Source organism: Spermophilus citellus (genome assembly GCF_964194105.1).
Source record: "Spermophilus citellus genome assembly, chromosome: 12".
NCBI lineage: Eukaryota > Metazoa > Chordata > Mammalia > Rodentia > Sciuridae > Spermophilus > Spermophilus citellus.
Window position 1 is genome coordinate 113,614,832 of NC_138198.1, and position 17,603 is coordinate 113,632,434.

At 39.8% G+C, this 17,603-nt stretch overlaps 1 long non-coding RNA gene across 1 annotated transcript in view; it reads left to right on the top strand.

Moving 5' to 3' along the window:
- LOC308632093 overlaps window positions 1-16,888 on the top strand; it is a 59,882-nt gene extending 42,994 nt beyond the window's left edge. Inside the window, exons 2-3 of the long non-coding RNA XR_014018425.1 lie at window positions 14,357-14,443; window positions 16,687-16,888. This is a non-coding gene — a long non-coding RNA (uncharacterized lncRNA). The remainder of the gene's footprint in view (window positions 1-14,356; window positions 14,444-16,686) is intronic.
- Window positions 16,889-17,603: the final 715 nt, after the last annotated feature.

Below are 17,603 nucleotides of genomic sequence, written 5' to 3' on the forward strand. Positions count from 1 at the left end.
GTGCTGACCTCCACGTGTGTTCTTATTTAAAAAGCAATTTACCTGCCTGGCTAAGTTGGCAGAATATGTTGCATTTCTCAATAAACTACCAGTTATCTGCAGGACAAATGTAGCCCTGCAATGCCTTTAAACAAACAACAACAAAAGAAAAACACAACTTACCCTGTATGGGGGGGACTTTTGTGATCCTGACACAGACCAGATCCCAGAACTCAGGGACATTAGGATCATTCCCTGTAACCATAAAACCTGTAAGAACAAGTTCCAATTAGAACTCCTCAGCCTAGGCCAAAAGGACTTAGAGTTGTCATGCATAGAGGGGACTTGAAAGTCTGATGTCATCCTGCTGTCGAAAGTCAGGAGGTGGACCTGGGTGGGACTCTCTGAAATTTCCCTGGGACCCCTAGTAAAACTGGACGGCAGGAGAGGCATGTTATCCGCGTCTGAGAGAGCCCACTCTCTCCCTTGAGTGTGTCCCCCTTTCCCTTTTCCTACTCCTTCAATAAACTCATGCCTGTTACTCTTAGCTACATGTCTAAAATGTTTCTGGAATGACTGCGAGACTTGGGGTTTGAAGAGGGGGACTCGATGATGCCTGAGCTTTGCTATAGCCCCTGCCCTGCAATAGCATTCCTTCTTCCTTGCTCCCCAAACCCACAAATAGACATTTCTCTTTTTTTTATTGATTGTTCAAAACATTACAGAGCTCATGATATATCATCTTTCATACATTAGACTCAATTGGGTTTTGAACTCCCATTTTTACCCCAAATACAGATTGCAGAATCACAACTGTTACATACTCACATTATTACATAATGGCATATTAGTGACTGTTGTATTCTGCTACCTTTCCTATCCCCTACTATCCCCCCTCCCCTCCCCTCTCCTCCCATCTTCCCTCTCTACCTCCTCTGCTGTTGTTCAATTCTCTCCCCTTTCCCCCCCTCCCCCTTGCCCCTCATAACCTCTTATATTTTTGTGTATCATTGAAGGTCTCCTACCATTTCCATATGCTTTCCCTTCTCTCTCCCTTTCTCTCCCCCCATTCGTCTTTGTTTACTATTAGTCTTTTCCTCATGCTCTTCCTTCCTGTTCTGTTCTTAGTTGTTCTCTTTATATCAGAGAAGACATTTGGCATTTGGTTTTTAGGGCTTGGCTAGCTTCACTTAGCATAATCTGCTCTAATGCCATCCATTTCCCTGAAAATTCTATGATTTTGTCATTTCTTAGTGCTGCATAATACTCCATTGTGTATAGATGCCACATTTTTTTTATCCATTCATCTATTGAAGGGCATCTAGGTTGGTTCCACAGTCTAGCTATTGTGAATTGTGCCGCTATAATCATTGATGTGGCCGTATCCCTATAGTGCGCTCTTTTAAGGTCCTCAGGGAATAGTATGAGAAGGGCAATAGCTGGGTCTAATGGTGGATCCATTCCCAGCTTTCCCAGGAATCTCCATACTGCTTTCCAAATTGGCCTCACCATTTTGCAGTCCCACCAGTGTTCCCCACATCCCCGCCAACACTTATTGTTGTTTGACTTCATAGTGGCTGCCAATCTTACTGGAGTGAGATGGTATCTTAGGGTGGTTTTGATTTGCATTTCTCTGACTGCTAGAGATGGTGAGCATTTTTTCATGTACTTGTTGATTGATTGTATGTCCTCCTCTGAGAAGTGTCTGTTCAGGTCCTTGGCCCATTTGTTGATTGGGTTGTTTGTTATCTTATTGTTTAATTTTTTGAGTTCTTTGTACATTCTGGATATTAGGGCTCTATCTGAGGTGTGAGGGGTAAAAATTTGTTCCCAGGATGTAGGCTCTCTATTTACCTCTTTTATTGTTTCCCTTGCTGAGAAAAAACTTTTTAGTTTAAGTAAGTCCCATTTGTTTATTCTTGTTATTAACTCTTGGGCTATGGGCATGCTATTAAGGAATTTGGAGCCTGACCCCACTATATGTAGATCGGAGCCAACTTTTTCTTCTATCAGACGCACCGTCTCTGATTTGATATCTAGCTCCTTGATCCATTTTGAGTTAACTTTTGTGGATGGCAAGAGAAAGGTATTCAATTTCATTTTGTTGCATATGGATTTCCAGTTTTCCCAGCACCATTTGTTGAAGATGCTATCCTTCCTCCACTGCATGTTTTTAGCTCCTTTATCAAATATAAGATAGTTGTAGTTTTGTGTATTAGTCTCTGTGTCCTCTATTCTGTACCATTGGTCCACCTGCCTGTTTTGGTACCAGTACCATGCTGTTTTTGTTACTATTGCTTTGTAGTACAGTTTGAACTCTGGTATCGCTATACCTCCAGATTCACTCTTCCTGCTTAGAATTGCTTTTGCTATTCTGGGTCTTTTGTCTTTCCATATGAATTTCATGATTGCTTTATCTATTTCAACAAGAAATGCCGTTGGGATTTTGATTGGCATCGCATTAAACCTGTAGAGAACTTTGGGTAATATCGCCATTTTGATGATGTTAGTTCTGCCTATCCATGAACAGGGCACATTTTTCCATCTTCTGAGATCTTCTTCTATCTCTCTCTTTAGGGTTCTGTAGTTTTCATTGTATAGATCTTTCACCTCTTTTGTTAGGTTGATTCCCAAGTATCTTATTTTCTTTGAGGATATTGTGAATGGAGTGGTTTTCCTTATTTCCATTTCAGAGGTTTTGTTGCTGATATACAGGAATGCCTTTGATTTATGTGTGTTGATTTTATAACCTGCTACTTTGCTGAATTCATTTATTAACTCTAGCAGCTTCTTTGCAGACCCTTTTGGGTCTGTTAGGTATATTATCATGTCATCCGCAAATAGCGATAATTTAATTTCTGCTTTTCCTATTTTTATGCCTTTAATTTCTTTTGTCTGTCTAATTGCTCTGGCTAGTACTTCGAGAACTAAATTGAATAGAAGTGGTGATAGAGGGCATCCCTGTCTTGTTCCAGATTTTAGAGGGAATGCCTTCAGTTTTTCTCCGTTTAGGATGATGCTAGCCTGAGGTTTAGCATAGATAGCTTTTACAATGTTGAGGTAAGTTCCTGTTATCCCTAGTTTTTCTAGTGTTTTGAACATAAAGGGATGCTGTACTTTGTCAAATGCTTTTTCTGCATCTATCGAGATGATCATATGGTTCTTGTCTTTAAGTCTGTTGATGTGGTGAATAGCATTTATTGATTTCTGTATATTGAACCAGCCTTGCATCCCAGGGATGAATCCTACTTGATCATGGTGCACAAGTTTTTTGATATGTTTTTGTATTCGATTCGCCAGAATTTTATTGAGAATTTTTGCATCCAAGTTCATTAGAGATATTGTTCTGTAGTTTTCTTTCTTTGAAGTGTCTTTGTCTGGTTTTGGGATCAGAGTGATGTTGGCCTCATAGAATGAATTTGGAAGAGCTCCTTCTTTTTCTATTTCTTGAAATAGCTTGAAAAGTATTGGTATTAATTCTTCTTTGAAGGTTTTGTAGAACTCCGCTATATACCCATCCGGTCCAGGGCTTTTCTTGGTTAGTAGTCTTTTGATGGCTTCTTCTATTTCTTCCTTTGTTATTGGTCTGTTTAAATTGTGTGTGTCTTCCTGTCTCAATCTGGGCAGATCATATGCCTTAAGAAATTTATCGATATCTTCACTATCTTCTATTTTATTGGAATATAGGGTTTCAAAATACTTTCTAATTATCTTCTGTATTTCTGTAGTGTCTGTTGTGATATTGCCTTTTTCATCCCGTATGTTGGTAATTTGAGTTCTCTCTCTTCTTCTCTTCGTTAGCATGGCTAAAGGCCTGTCTATCTTATTTATTTTTTCAAAGAACCAACTTTTAGTTTTATCAATTTTTACAATGGTTTTTTTTTTGTTTCAATTTCGTTGATTTCTGCTCTAATTTTAACTATTTCTTGTCTTCTACTACATTTGCTGTTGTTTTGCTCTTCCTTTTCTAGGTTTTTGAGGTGTAGTGTGAGTTCATTTATTTGTTGGTTATTTCTTTTTTTGAGGAAAGAACTCCAAGAAATGAATTTTCCTCTTAAAACTGCTTTCATTGTGTCCCATAGATTCCGGTATGTTGTGTCTGTATTATCATTTGTCTCTAAGAATTTTTTCATCTCCTCCTTTATGTCTTCTGTAACCCATTGATCATTCAGTAACATATTGTTCATTTTCCATGTGATGTAGGATTTTCCCTTCCTTCTTTTATCATTGATTTCCAATTTCATTCCATTGTGATCAGATATGGTGCATGGTATTATCTCCACACCTTTATACTTACTAAGCGTTGCCTTATGGCATAATATATGGTCTATCTTTGAGTAGGATCCATGTGCTACTGAGAAGAACGTGTATCCACTTGATGATGGTTGATATATTCTATATATGTCAGTTAAGTCTAGGTTATTGATTGTGCTGTTGAGTTCTATAGTTTCTTTATTCAGTTTTTGTCTAGAGGATCTGTCTAATGGCGAGAGCGGTGTGTTGAAGTCACCCATAATTATTGTGTTGTGGTCTATTTGACTCTTGAACTTGAGGAGAGTTTGTTTTATGAACGTTGCAGCTCCATTGTTTGGTGCATACAAATTGATAATTGTTATGTCTTGTTGGTGGATGGTTCCTTTTAACAGGATATAGTGTCCTTCTTTATCCTTCTTGATTAACTTAGGTTTAAAGTTGATTTTATTCGATATGAGTATGGCCACTCCTGCTTGCTTCAGAGGGCCATGTGAGTGGTATGATTTTTCCCAACCTTTTACCTTCAGCCTGTGTATGTCTTTTCCTATCATATGAGTCTCTTGAAGGCAGCATATTGTTGGATTTGTTTTTTTTGATCCAGGTTACTAGCCTATGTCTCTTGATTGGTGAGTTTAGGCCATTAACATTTAAGGTTACAATTGAGATATGATTTGTACTTCCAGTCATGCTTCTTTATTTATTTATGTTAGTTTGGTTGGTTTTACTTTTTGGTTATTTTCCTCCCCCTTTATTGAGACACCTCCTGCTGTTAGTTTTGGGCACTATTTTTCAATTCCTCTTCTTGTAGTATTTTGCTCAAAATGCTTTGCAGTGCTGGTTTTCTTGCTGCGAATTCTTTTAGCTTTTGTTTATCGTGAAAGATTTTAATTTCATTGTCAAATCTGAAGCTTAATTTTGCTGAATACAGTATTCTTGGTTGGAATCCATTATTTTTCAGCATTTGAAATACATTGTTCTAGGATCTTCTCGCTTTCAAAGTCTGTGATGAAAAATCTGTTGTTAACCTAATTGGTTTACCCCTGAATATAATCTGCCTCTTTTCTCTTGTAGCTTTTAATATTCTCTCCTTGTTCTGTACGTTGGCTATCTTCATAATTATATGTCTTGGAGTTGGTCTATTATGGTTTTGAATGTTTGGGGTCCTGTAGGCTTCCAGGATTTGGCAATCCATTTCATCTTTCATCTCTGGGAAGTTTTCTAGAATTATTTCATTTAATATGCTGTCCATTCCTTTGGTTTGAGTCTCTGTGCCTTCTTCTATCCCGATGACCCTCAAATTTGGTTTTTTTATGACATCCCATATCTCTTGAATAGATTGCTCATGGGATTTAAGCATCTTTTCTGTGCTGACTATATTCTTTTCAAGTTGATAAACCTTGTCTTCATTATCTGATGTTCTGACTTCTACTTGATCAAGTCTGTTTGTAATATTCTCGTTTGAGTTTTTAATTTGGTTTATATTTTCCTGCAATTCTAGGATTATTGTTTGATTTTTTTTAAGATCTCTATCTCCTGGTAGAGCTCGTTCTTTGCCATTTGAATTTGTTTGTTTAATTCGTTTTCAAAATATACTTTTATTGCTTGGACTTGCTGTCTCATGTCTTCCCTAATATTCCTTTCCATTCGAGTTAGGTAGGCCTTGAGTTCATTCCCTATCCCTGCTTCTGATGTTTCTATGTCCTCCTGTAGAATTAAGTTGTCCTGTATTGTTTGTACTCCTTTTTTCCCTTGTTTTCTCATGTTGTCCACGTTACTTTCCAGCTCTATTTGATTGCCGTGTTTCTGCTCTCTTCTATAGATTTGTTTTGGTTCTGTATTACCTTGTTGTTTCTTCTTTGTGTTGTTAAACTGTGCCTGCTAACGTGTATTCTGCTGGGAAGGAATTCCGACGGCTGAGCTCCAGTGACGTCACTACTCTACTATGATGGGCCCCAGGCTCCTTGCTGGGGTGTCCTAATGGGGCTGTGTGACTGGACTGTCTCTGTTTGGTTTCAGCTCCCCGTCGAGGCAGGTGGGCAGTCTCCAGCGGCCCAGTATCTCAGGCAGCGGGCGGGTGATCGGTCGCCGGCGGGGGAGTGGACTTCAGCCGCCCAGTCGCGCGGGCAGCGGGCCGGCTGTCGCTGGTGGGCGGGTGATCTCTAGGCACCCAGTCCTGCAGTCAGTAGCCGGCGGGCGGGCGTTCTCCTACCGCCCTGTTACGTGGGCAGGGGAAAGCTTTGCACGGGGACCCAAAGGATTTGAAATTACTGTATAATATAAAAATCAAGAACTTTAAGGAGAAAAAAAACAGGGTAAAATCTATGGAGTCAATGGCCAGATCTTCAGAAAAGCCTTTAGACCTGACACACACACACACACACAAAAAAAAAAAAAAAAAAAGAAAGAAAAAAGAAAAGAAAAACAGACAAATTGGATCGCACCAAAATTAGAAACTTTTGCTTTGCAAAATACTCTTAAGAGGATGGAAACACAAACTACAAATCTGGAGGAAATATTTGCAAATTCTTTATATGACAAAGAATTTGTATCTAGAATGCTTAAAAAGCTCTCAAACTCAGCAGTAAAAAAACAAACAACTAATTAGATGTCTAAAATAGACATTTTAGTGAAAAGCATATCCAAATGATAAATAAATCACATAAAAAAGATGCCCAATACCATTAACCATCAGGGAAATGCAAATTGGAACCATAATGAACAATTACCACCTGCCTACCAAAAAGGCTAAAATAAAAAATAGTGATAACACAAAACACAGTAAAGATATGAAATATGTATATTTCTCATGCGTTACTGGTGTAGGAGACCAAAACATGCCATCTGTTATGGTTTGGATTTGTGCTGTTCCCTCAAACTCATGTGTGAGACCATGCAAAAAAAAAAAAATGATTGGGTGAAAGGGGAAACGATTGGGTTACAAGGTCTTTAACCAAATCAGTTCGTTAATCCACTGATAGGGATTTACTGGGCAGTGATATAGACAGTTGAGGAGTGGCTGGAGGAGGAAGATCACTGAACAGTTAAACCAACTGCAGTACGTCTATGTCCTGGAAAACTATTCAGCAATAAAATAGAAAGGGCATGGATGCACGTAATTTGGACAAATCTTAAGGGAATTAGTGTGAGTAGCAAAAGCCAATTCCAAGGATCACATATCATATGATTTCACTTATGTAACACTCGTGACATAACAAAATTATAAATAAGGAGAAAATATTAGTGATGCCAGGGGTTAGGGATAGGGCTGGGGGATATAGACCTGTTGCAGGGTAAGGGGCTACCACCAAGCTTAGGCAGCCATGAAGGTCCTCTTCAAAACTTGTTCTTACAGATTTTGAGGTTAGAGGGGCTTGTCCTTATCTCCCTGATTTCTGGGATTTGGTTTGTATAAGGGTCACAAAAGTTCCCCACACTGAAGATAACTTGTGTTATTTTTATGTATTTCAAGGCTACAATTCTCCCATAAGTAAAAAGTAGTTTGCTGATGAATGCCATATATCCTTTCGACTTAGCCAGGCAGGGCTGTAGTTGAATTGCTTTTTAAAAAAGAATGCACATGGGGCTCAGCCAGTCAGCCCAGTTTATAGAATTATTTCCTTAACCTCACATTCCCACTGTGCATGGCTGGCTCTTCTCTCCAGTACCATGAAAAAAATTGCTTAGAACTACACACACATATGCACACAAGTTTGTTTGTTTATTTGTTGGTACCAGAGAGTGAACTCAGAGGTACTTGACAACTGATCCACACCCCCAGCCCAATTTTGTATTTTATTTGGAGACAGGGTCTCACTGAGTTGCTTAGCTCCTCGCTGTTGCTGAGGCTGGCTTGAACTCATGACCCTCCTGTCTCAGCTTCCCTAACTGCTGGGATTACAGGCATGTTCCACCATGCCTGGCTTGAGTTTTTATATAATGGGTGCAATCCGAATAAGCTCTGTGGAGCATATCCATATCAGTTTCCTGGTATTTATATTGCATTATAGTTACTCAAAATGTTAAGACTGGGAAAGAATGGGTAAAGGTGCACTGGATTTCTCAGATTTTTCCCTCCAATTTTTGGTCAATCTATTACTATTTCAAAATTTAAAAAAACTGCAGTTGGGGAACATGAACAATTTTTAAATTTAAAATTACCTTAGGACATATACACTGACATTTTACACACAATCCTAATTTGCTTTGGTGAGTATATCTACTGGTAAATAAGTGGCTCCCACTGAATTCCTGGGTTTTGTTGCTAACTGCAGTGGTATGGTATGTTTGGTATGAAAGCCATGCACTTTTCTATGATTTTTCTAGGTTTTAGCTAAAGGTGTCTATGATAGGTGTGCAGTACTAGGCTGACTGGTTTGAGCATTGTGATTGCTTTGTGAACTTCTCATGGCAAGTCTTGTTGAAACACATACACAGTCTGCAATCCCACATGATCATGGGGCGTTGGAGAGTTACCCGCATTTTCCATCACTATCACTTCCTGAACTGATGCTTTGATGTATTTGCCAATGCATCAGATACACTTAAGGTGTGTCTTTGAAATAATGTAAACTTTGAGAAACACACAACACCATTTTGATCTTTCAGAATTTTTTTTTCATCTTTTATTTTAGAACTCACGCTAATCCAGTGGAATGATTCCAGTGACTATGTTCTTTCTTTTTTAAAACATAAGCCTGAGAAGTTCTTTACCTGAATAATTGTCATTCTCAAGCCTCTTTATTCCAGCAACACTGTGCTATTCACAGCCCCGTTCAACTCTTTTGGGGAGACTGTTTTCTATTCTGTAGCATATTCTTCTATCGCAGTACTAGTTGTGGAAATTATTCATCTTTTAAAGCCTAGAATGTATCTATCTATCTGTCTATGTCTACCTGAATAAATAACTAGATCTATCTTCAAAATAGGGCTGGGTTTGTGGCTGATTGGTAGAGCCCTTGCCTATAATGCATTAAGGCCTTGGGCTCAAGTCCTGGCACTCAGAGAGAGAAAAAAGGCAATTCATTACAAATCAAAACAACAAAGTAGTATTATTCATTCACAGCATTAAAGAAATTCATCTGCTGTGGGGCACAGTGGCGTATGCCTATAATCCCAGTGGCTTAGGAGGCTGAGGCAGGAGGACTCCGAGTTCAAAGCCAGCCTCAGAAAAAAGGGAGGGGCTAAGCAACTCAGTGAGACCCTGTCTCTAAATAAAAGTACAAAATAGGGCTGGGCAAGAGAAACAATAAGAGAGGTAAATAGGGAGCCCACATCATGGGAACAAATTTTTACTCCTCACACTTCACATAGAGCCCTAATATCCAGAGTATACAAAGAACTCAAAAAATTAGACAATAAGAAAACAAACAACCCAATCAACAAATGGGCCAAGGACATGAACAAACACTTCACAGAGGAGGACATACAAACAATCAACAAGTACATGAAAAAATGCTCACCATCTCTAGCAGTCAGAGAAATGCAAATCAAAACCACCCTAAGACACCACCTCACCCCAGTAAGATTGGCAGCCATGACGAAGTCAAACAACAACGAGTGCTGGCGAGGATGTGGGGAAAAGGGTACTCTTATACACTGCTGGTGGGACTGCAAACGGGTGCGGCCAATTTGGAAAGCAGTATGGAGATTCCTGGGAAAGCTGGGAATGGAACCACCATTTGACCCAGCTATTGCCCTTCTCGGACTATTTCCTGAAAACCTTAAAAGAGCATGCTACAGGGATACTGCCACATCAATGTTCATAGCAGCACAATTCACAATTGCTAGACTGTGGAATCAACCCAGATGCCCTACAATAGATGAATGGATAAAAAATGTGGCATTTATACACCATGGAGTATTACGCAGCACTAAAAAATGACAAAATCATGGTATTTGCAGGGAAATGGATGGCACTAGAGCAGATTATGCTTAGTGAAGCTAGCCAATCCCTAAAAAACAAATACCAAATGTCTTCTTTGATATAATGAGAGCAACTAAGAACAGAACAGGGAGGAAGAGCAGGAAGAAAAGATTAACATTAAACAGAGACATGAGGCGGGAGGGAAAGGGAGAAAAAAAGGGAAATCACATGGAAATGGAGGGAGACCCTCATTGTTATACAAAATTATATATAAGAGGTTATGAGGGGAATGGGATAACAAACATGGAGGGAAATGAATTACAGTAGATGGGGTAGAGAGAGAAGATGGGAGGGGAAGGGAGGGGGGATAGTAGAGGATAGGAAAGGTAGCAGAATACAACAGTCACTAATATGGCAGTATGTAAAAATGTGATGTGTAACCGATGTGATTCTGCAATCTGTATTTGGGGTAAAAATGGGAGTTCATAACCCACTTGATTCTAATGTATGAAATATGATTTGTCAAGAGCTTTGTAATGTTGTGAACAACCAATAAAAAAAAACACTCTTGAAAAAAAAAAACAAAACAAAATAGGGCTGGGGATGTGGCTCAATGGTTGAATGCCCCTAAGTTCAATCCCTGCTACTCCCACCCCCCACCAAAAATATAAATAAAATAAAATTATCTCCAATATCAAGGAATCAGAGAACAGGAACCTTCTGCATTGCTGGAGACAGTATCAATTGCTACAAATTTTTGGAAAGCAATTTGGAAATACACATGTCCAAAGCAACCCTCCCTGGTATGACTGTGTTAGCCATTGTCACCTGTTAATTAAAAATGAACACAGGAATACATTCATAAATCTTCATTGAGTAAAATGTGGTCCATTCTCTCTCTCTCTCTCTCTCTCTCTCTCTCTCTCTCTCTCTCTCTCTCTCTCTCATACAGGACTAGGAAGTCAGAGTCTCAGGTGTGCTAGGCTAGGCAAATGCTCTACCACTGAACTACATCCCCAGTCCTGGTGCATTCTTTTGATGAAATAATTGCGTAATAATTGAAATTGTGCTTTCAAAAATTACCTGTTAATGTAGATAAAAGCTTATGACATAAGGAAAAATCAGGAAACAAAAGTGTGTGTCCAGTTTGGTTATACATATCATCTTGTGTAGAGCGAAAAATTAGAAAGAAACCATCAAAATTGTCGATGGAGGCTGGGGTTGGGCTGTAGCTCAGTGGTAGAGCACTTGCCTTGAACATGTGAGGCCCTGGGTTCGATCCTCAGCACCACATGAAAGTAAATAAACAAAATGAAGGTATTAAAAAAATCGTCGATGGAGGCTATGTTACTGGAGGTAGAGAGTCAACTGTGGAGTAATCCTTGGTCCTTAGGAGTCAAATCTAAGATTAGGGCAATTATTCCAGCACAGAAACAGAGGTGCTGCAGGACAGAGATGGTAATCAGAGTAGGTCTATTGCAAAGTGAGAGAAAGGCAAGAGAAAGAGAGATAGACCCAGAAAGAGGGGTAGGTAGATCTAAAATCCACCAAAATGATTAGGCTGAGAGATACGCATTTCCAGGGGTGTGAAACCCTGGAGTGGCAGACAGACATGGCTCTTCAGGTCCAGTGCCTGTGCAGCTACTTCTTTTTGAAGAAGTCGTGTCCCTGCACTGTGTGGAAACTGCAGGAATGCTCCTGTGCTTGGATCGCTTTGACCTTTCTGACCTGCCATCACTGGCAGATGATCACATAGTGGTCGGCTGGCTCTTGGAGCAGCTTGTGGGCACATGTGTGACCTTGGGAACATGATGTGTGCCCTTGTCTATGGAGAAAGGGAGTTAGATCCCATTCTGTGGAGTGGACAGAGACTGGTGATGAATTTCTTCTATAGCCCCACCCACACCATGGGAGAGGGGATTTTGTCTTTATGGTGTTGCATGATGGACTTTGAGCCCTCTGGGTAGATTGCCTGTCAGGGGCCCTTTTATACAGCCACCTATTTCTCTTGTCTCTTCCTTCTCCCGTTCCTGCAAACCACCCACACTAACAGCTATGTATCAGAAGTGCATTTATCTGAGGTTTGTTTTAATTATCAATCCCCTTTACTCAGTGCATTAGTTTCCTAGGGCTGCCATAACAAAGCAACACAAACTGGATGACTTAGAAACAACAGAAATTTATTTTCTCGCAGTTCAAAAACCCAGAAGTTTGAAATAAAAATGTAGACAGGGCCAGTTCCTTCTGGAAATTCTGTGAGTTCCTTATCTCTCTTAGCTTCTGAGAGTTGGTTGCCACATCCTTGGAACTTTTGTCTTGTAGCTGCATTCCTCCATACTACAAGACAGCCTCTGTCATCACATGGCCTTCTTCCCTGATAGTTCAGACAAGGACATCAGTTATTGGATTGGGCTCAACTCTAACCCAGTATAACCTCATCTTAACTAGTTATATCTGCAAAAACAAAACAAACAAAACTAAACAAACAAACAACAACAACAACAACAAAAAACCCTTTTTCTACATAAGATCACATTCTGAGGTTCTGGATAGACCAGAATTTTGAGGAAGCAAATATCCAGTATAACAGGTTGGTTTGTGTTTTTATTGTTATTGTTGTTGTTTCTTTGTTTTGTCTTTTGCAGTTTTGGGGATGGAACCTAGGGCCTCACACATGCTAGGGAAACACTCTACCACTGAGCTACACCCTCATCTGTAACAAGTATTTTTTTCCTATTACTTTATACTGGAAAAATAGAAACATTAAAAAATAGCCAGGCCTACTAAATAAGGTAGATGATAAAGAAGGAGCAAAATAGTTGTGACTGAAAGATAGAATGACTTTAAAAAAAAAATGTTTCAAACACAATTTTGGTTTTAGACACAAAGTAGCAGGGCCTCAAGTTACAACCACTAGATCTACAGTCTTCAGTCTGAGTTAGACTTCTGTCTCTCCACCTACTCACTGCAAGCCTTCAGGTAAATAACTTCAATGTTCCCAGCATCAATCTTCTCACTTGTACAGAAAGAAAACTACAGTTATTTAAGACCTCAGCCATCTCTAGTCAGCCAACTATTCCTTCTTAGAGGCCCAGTGGAATTATTTCACTGAGAAAGCAGAATGTTTTGCTGCCTTCTTCCTCTCCCCAGGCTGATGAAGGAGCAGAAAGGAGTGACTGAGATTTCAATGATCTACCTGTTCTCTTGTGGAGGTCAGGGTCCAAAAATAGCCCATGAATGAGTCTTTGGCTGACCTGAAAGGTTTTATGCAATGACTAGGCCAATTGACAGAGTCTGCAATGGACACAGGGAACAGGAGGATAGGGAAACATGGTGGAAGCTTTGAAGCCAGTGGAGAAAAGTCTAGCTGGGAATAAAGGTGGCTAAGAAATTCTAGTTGTTCATTGTTCAGTGTTGGGCTATTTGCTCAGCAGTTCTATGTTACTCCCAGGACAACAACTGATACCTCTCATTTGTTTCTTAACCTTCAGTAACACTAATCAGCGTCCCATACCAGTGATATTTAGGACAGGGTTGGAGGAAAAGATGCTGTGTTCTCATCAGGTAAGTCATGGTGGGGCACCCACACATAGGACTCATATGTAAGCCTTCAAAGGAAGCAATTGAGTGTGCTGGAGATTGCAGCCAGTAGTGACTAGAAGAGCTGCATTCTGCCCACACCATGGCCTGTGCCATAGAGTTCCAGCTAATCTAATTGCTGCTCAAAGCACAAAGTATTTTAGATGACTTCTGTTTTGCATTCAGGGCCACAGTCTCCAGTAAGTGTTCAATAAACTCTGGCACTGGAGTCACACATTTATAAATTTGAGGCCTCGGAGAACTCATATTTTGATGTAAAAGTTATTTGAATGTGAAACTCTATTTGCTCACTTGCAAATCAGACTTATTCAAGGCTTTTTTGTTTGTTTTTGTCTTTTTCAAATCTCACTGTTAGCCTCTGCCTTGTTGAATCTTTCCACTGGTTGACTTGATCACATTTATAAAAAGTTTGCCACTCTTTTCCATTCTGACATCAAATATTTAGCCTTTCCTTTAAAGATCCTGAGGGTATTTATAAATCTTTTGATCCAGGGTACAAATTAACCCCTGTACACTCTACACAGGGTCCTGCAATATCTTTCTACATCTACCACTCACCCCACCTGTTCAGTGGCCTCCATCCAATTCCTGGCTTTGTTCCATCTTATTTTGTTAAATATATGAAATTCTCACTCTCCACCTTCTATCATCTCTTCTTAGAAATGCTGCCCTTCCCACAGGCCCAGAGCTACCCTACCTTCCAACTTACTACAAACTGGACCAGCTGTGACTACAACCTAATTTGGGGTAAGTAGAATTTCTTCTAAGAACTTGTGCTATTTTTTGGGTTTTTTTTTTTTTTTGCTTTCTTGTGCTGGGGATTGAATCTAGGGCCTTACACATGCTAAGCACCTGTTCTACTATAGAGCTACACACCCAGCCTCCTGCTACTTGGTCTAAAATGTTCATAAATATATCTACAAAATAACATGTATTTTTATGTGTAATAAATATAGATAATAAAATGAAAAAGACATTCCCGATAGAAGAGACTGTTCAAAGACATTGTATTTGTAAAAATGTAGCCTAATTACAATAAATAAAAAAACAAAAATAAAAATGTAGCCTACAAATAAATATTAGTTGTGCCAAACAATACTTTTGTAAAAGTCCATCTGCCTCTTCGGTATACTTGTTTTGGGATATAGTGAAAGAAAGAGGGCAACTTCCAAATTCCCATAAGGCTTTGCAAATTCTCACAAGCCTCTTCTATGGCTAGAGCCAACTGTCTTGATGTACCTTCTGGATGTAGAGAAGTCAGTGGTCACACCACATTGTAGAAAGCATGTTACTGAGGCTCAACAAACTTTGGCTAATGGAAGTGACAGGTGCACCCTAAAAAAGGTTGGGCTGATGAGTCCATTATAGAGATTATATCTGATAGCATTGGTCTTGCTTAGTAAAATAACTTAATAATGTTAATCCACAATTTAAGACTGTTCATGTATCATCCACAGAAGGTCCAGAAGGTGCCATGGTCTGCATTAAGGCAATCGTTGGAGTGTGCATTGTGCAGAGCAGGCCACATCTGCCTCTCCATTCTGCCTTCAAGCTCACATATGCAAATTCTACCTCTTAGCTGAAGCACAAAGAACTACATTTCCATGTTATATTGCTAACTTATTGTATGCCTATCTACTCATGGTGCTAGTTAATAGTCTGGGCCATTTCTACTATTGCTATTGTTTATCTAGATATATAAGGTTCACCATTGTTTCTTATGCCAAAAAGGAACAAAAATCCTGGGAGAAAGACTACTTCTACCAGATATGGTGCTCTTTAAATTATCTGTAAATTAAAATATATATGAGGTCATAAATGCTTGTATTTGCCTAATGGAATTCTGGAAGAATATACTTGAAGCTAAGATAAGTAATCATTTACCTGTGAGGGCTGGAGAGACAAAAACTGCAAAGATGAGGGACCCAAAAATGTTTTCACTGTAAAGCATTTTATATTCTGAAATCAATGAGCTATGTGAGTGTATCAACTATTGAGAATGAAAAGAAAATCCCTCAGCTATCTGGGTGGACCCACCAAAGTGGTGACCTTGACTTTGGAATTGTGTAACTGTCATCTTCCGGCCCCTGTGAATGTTCCTTTTGTTATCCACAGTCTGTCCCACAGGTGTGGTAGGTAACAGGTGGCAAAGAATTAAAGTTTATGAAGCTAACTGCAAACAAAGGACACCTGCCCCCCTCACTGTTCTTCCTCAAAAGATAAACGTAGCACATGAAGGATCAAGTGGGTAGTGTGGCTGCTGGAGAGGCAGGATTCAAAAAAGTCTTTCAGTGCCAAATGGAATTTCGACAACTTTAATGTTTGTTTGTTTTTTTAATTATGTGAAACTCCAGAGCATCTCTCTTGTTCTCTCTTTTTTAAGAGTCTGTTACATTGTGTTTCTGATTGCAAAAATGAAACATGTCTGTTGTAGCCGGACACAGTGGCACATGACTATAATCCCAGTGGGTCGGGAGGCTGGGGCAGGAGGATCATGAGTTCAAAGCGCTGGGTGACTCAGTGAGACCCTGTCTCTAAATAAAATAAAAAATAGAACTGGGGATGTGGCCCAGAGGTTGAGTGCCCCTGAGTTGAATCCCTAATACCAAAAACAAAACAAAACAAAACAAAACAACAAAACCATATTTATTGTAAACTGTGCGATACACAAACACACACACACAAAGAGGAATAGGGGCTGGGGATGTGGCTCAAGCGGTAGCTCGCTCGCCTGGCATGCGTGGGCCCGGGTTCGATCCTCAGCACCACATACAAATAAAGATGTTGTGTCCACCGAGAACTGGAAAATGAATATTAAAAAAAAATTCTCTCTCTCTCACTCTCTCTTTAAAAAAAAAAAGAGGAAAAATTCAGAAATATGTAAGTCATAGTTTAACAGGGCCCAAGTTAGCCTTCCCTATTGTCACACATTTACAAGGCAGGGAGTGAATTCCAATTCTGTCATAATGTCTACTTTTTTCTTTACCTAGGATGTGGATTGTTGGCAGGAGCCGTGGCCTCTTTGGAAGCAGCAAATCAGCAAGCCTATTTTATAAACATGTGGCAATCCAAAGCTCATGTGGAATTTTGTTACTTGGAATGCAAGACACAGTTTTCCCATGGAAACAATATACAAGTGGTGGCTAGATTGTGAGGCAAACAACGGAAGTCCAAATGGTCCACAGGGACCCAATGCCCACTGGACCTTATTACTCTGGAAGGAAGGAGGCCAGGTCGATTTTTGGCTTCAAAAAAGAAAATAAAAATCTATATAAAAAGTATTTTGTTTCACTGAAATATATGTATGCGCACACACACACACACACACACACTGGGGTGAACTTTTTTTTTTTTTTTTTTTAAGAGAGAGTGAGAGAGGAGAGAGAGAGAGAGAGAGAATTTTTAATATTTATTTTTTAGTTCTCGGTGGACACAACATCTTTGTTGGTATGTGGTGCTGAGGATCGAACCCGGGCCGCACGCATGCCAGGTTAGCGCGCTACCGCTTGAGCCACATCCCCAGCCCTGGGGTGAACTTTTATCAATGATTTACCTGCAGTGCTTTTATTTCTCCTTACTTCTTCCATCACTGAGACTGACAGGCTCCACCTTTCACCTTTATTCACAATTTCCTTCCAGCCTTCACTGCTTTTTAACCCTGTCTCCATTTTTACTGTTTCATCATTCTCAACCCTGATTTCAAATTCAAATCCTCTTCAGATCCATCTGGGAAGTTTTAAAATTAGAATGACCTTGTGTGTAGAGGCTGGAACATAACCTTGTAGGTAAGCAGAGGCCAACATGTCAGTCATTCCTGCCCCTTCCCTGAGGGCTCTGAACCTCCTGGAGCTGCCGGGTGTCTGAACCCGTCCTTCTCTGGACTGTGAGAGTAACCACCAGGGCCACC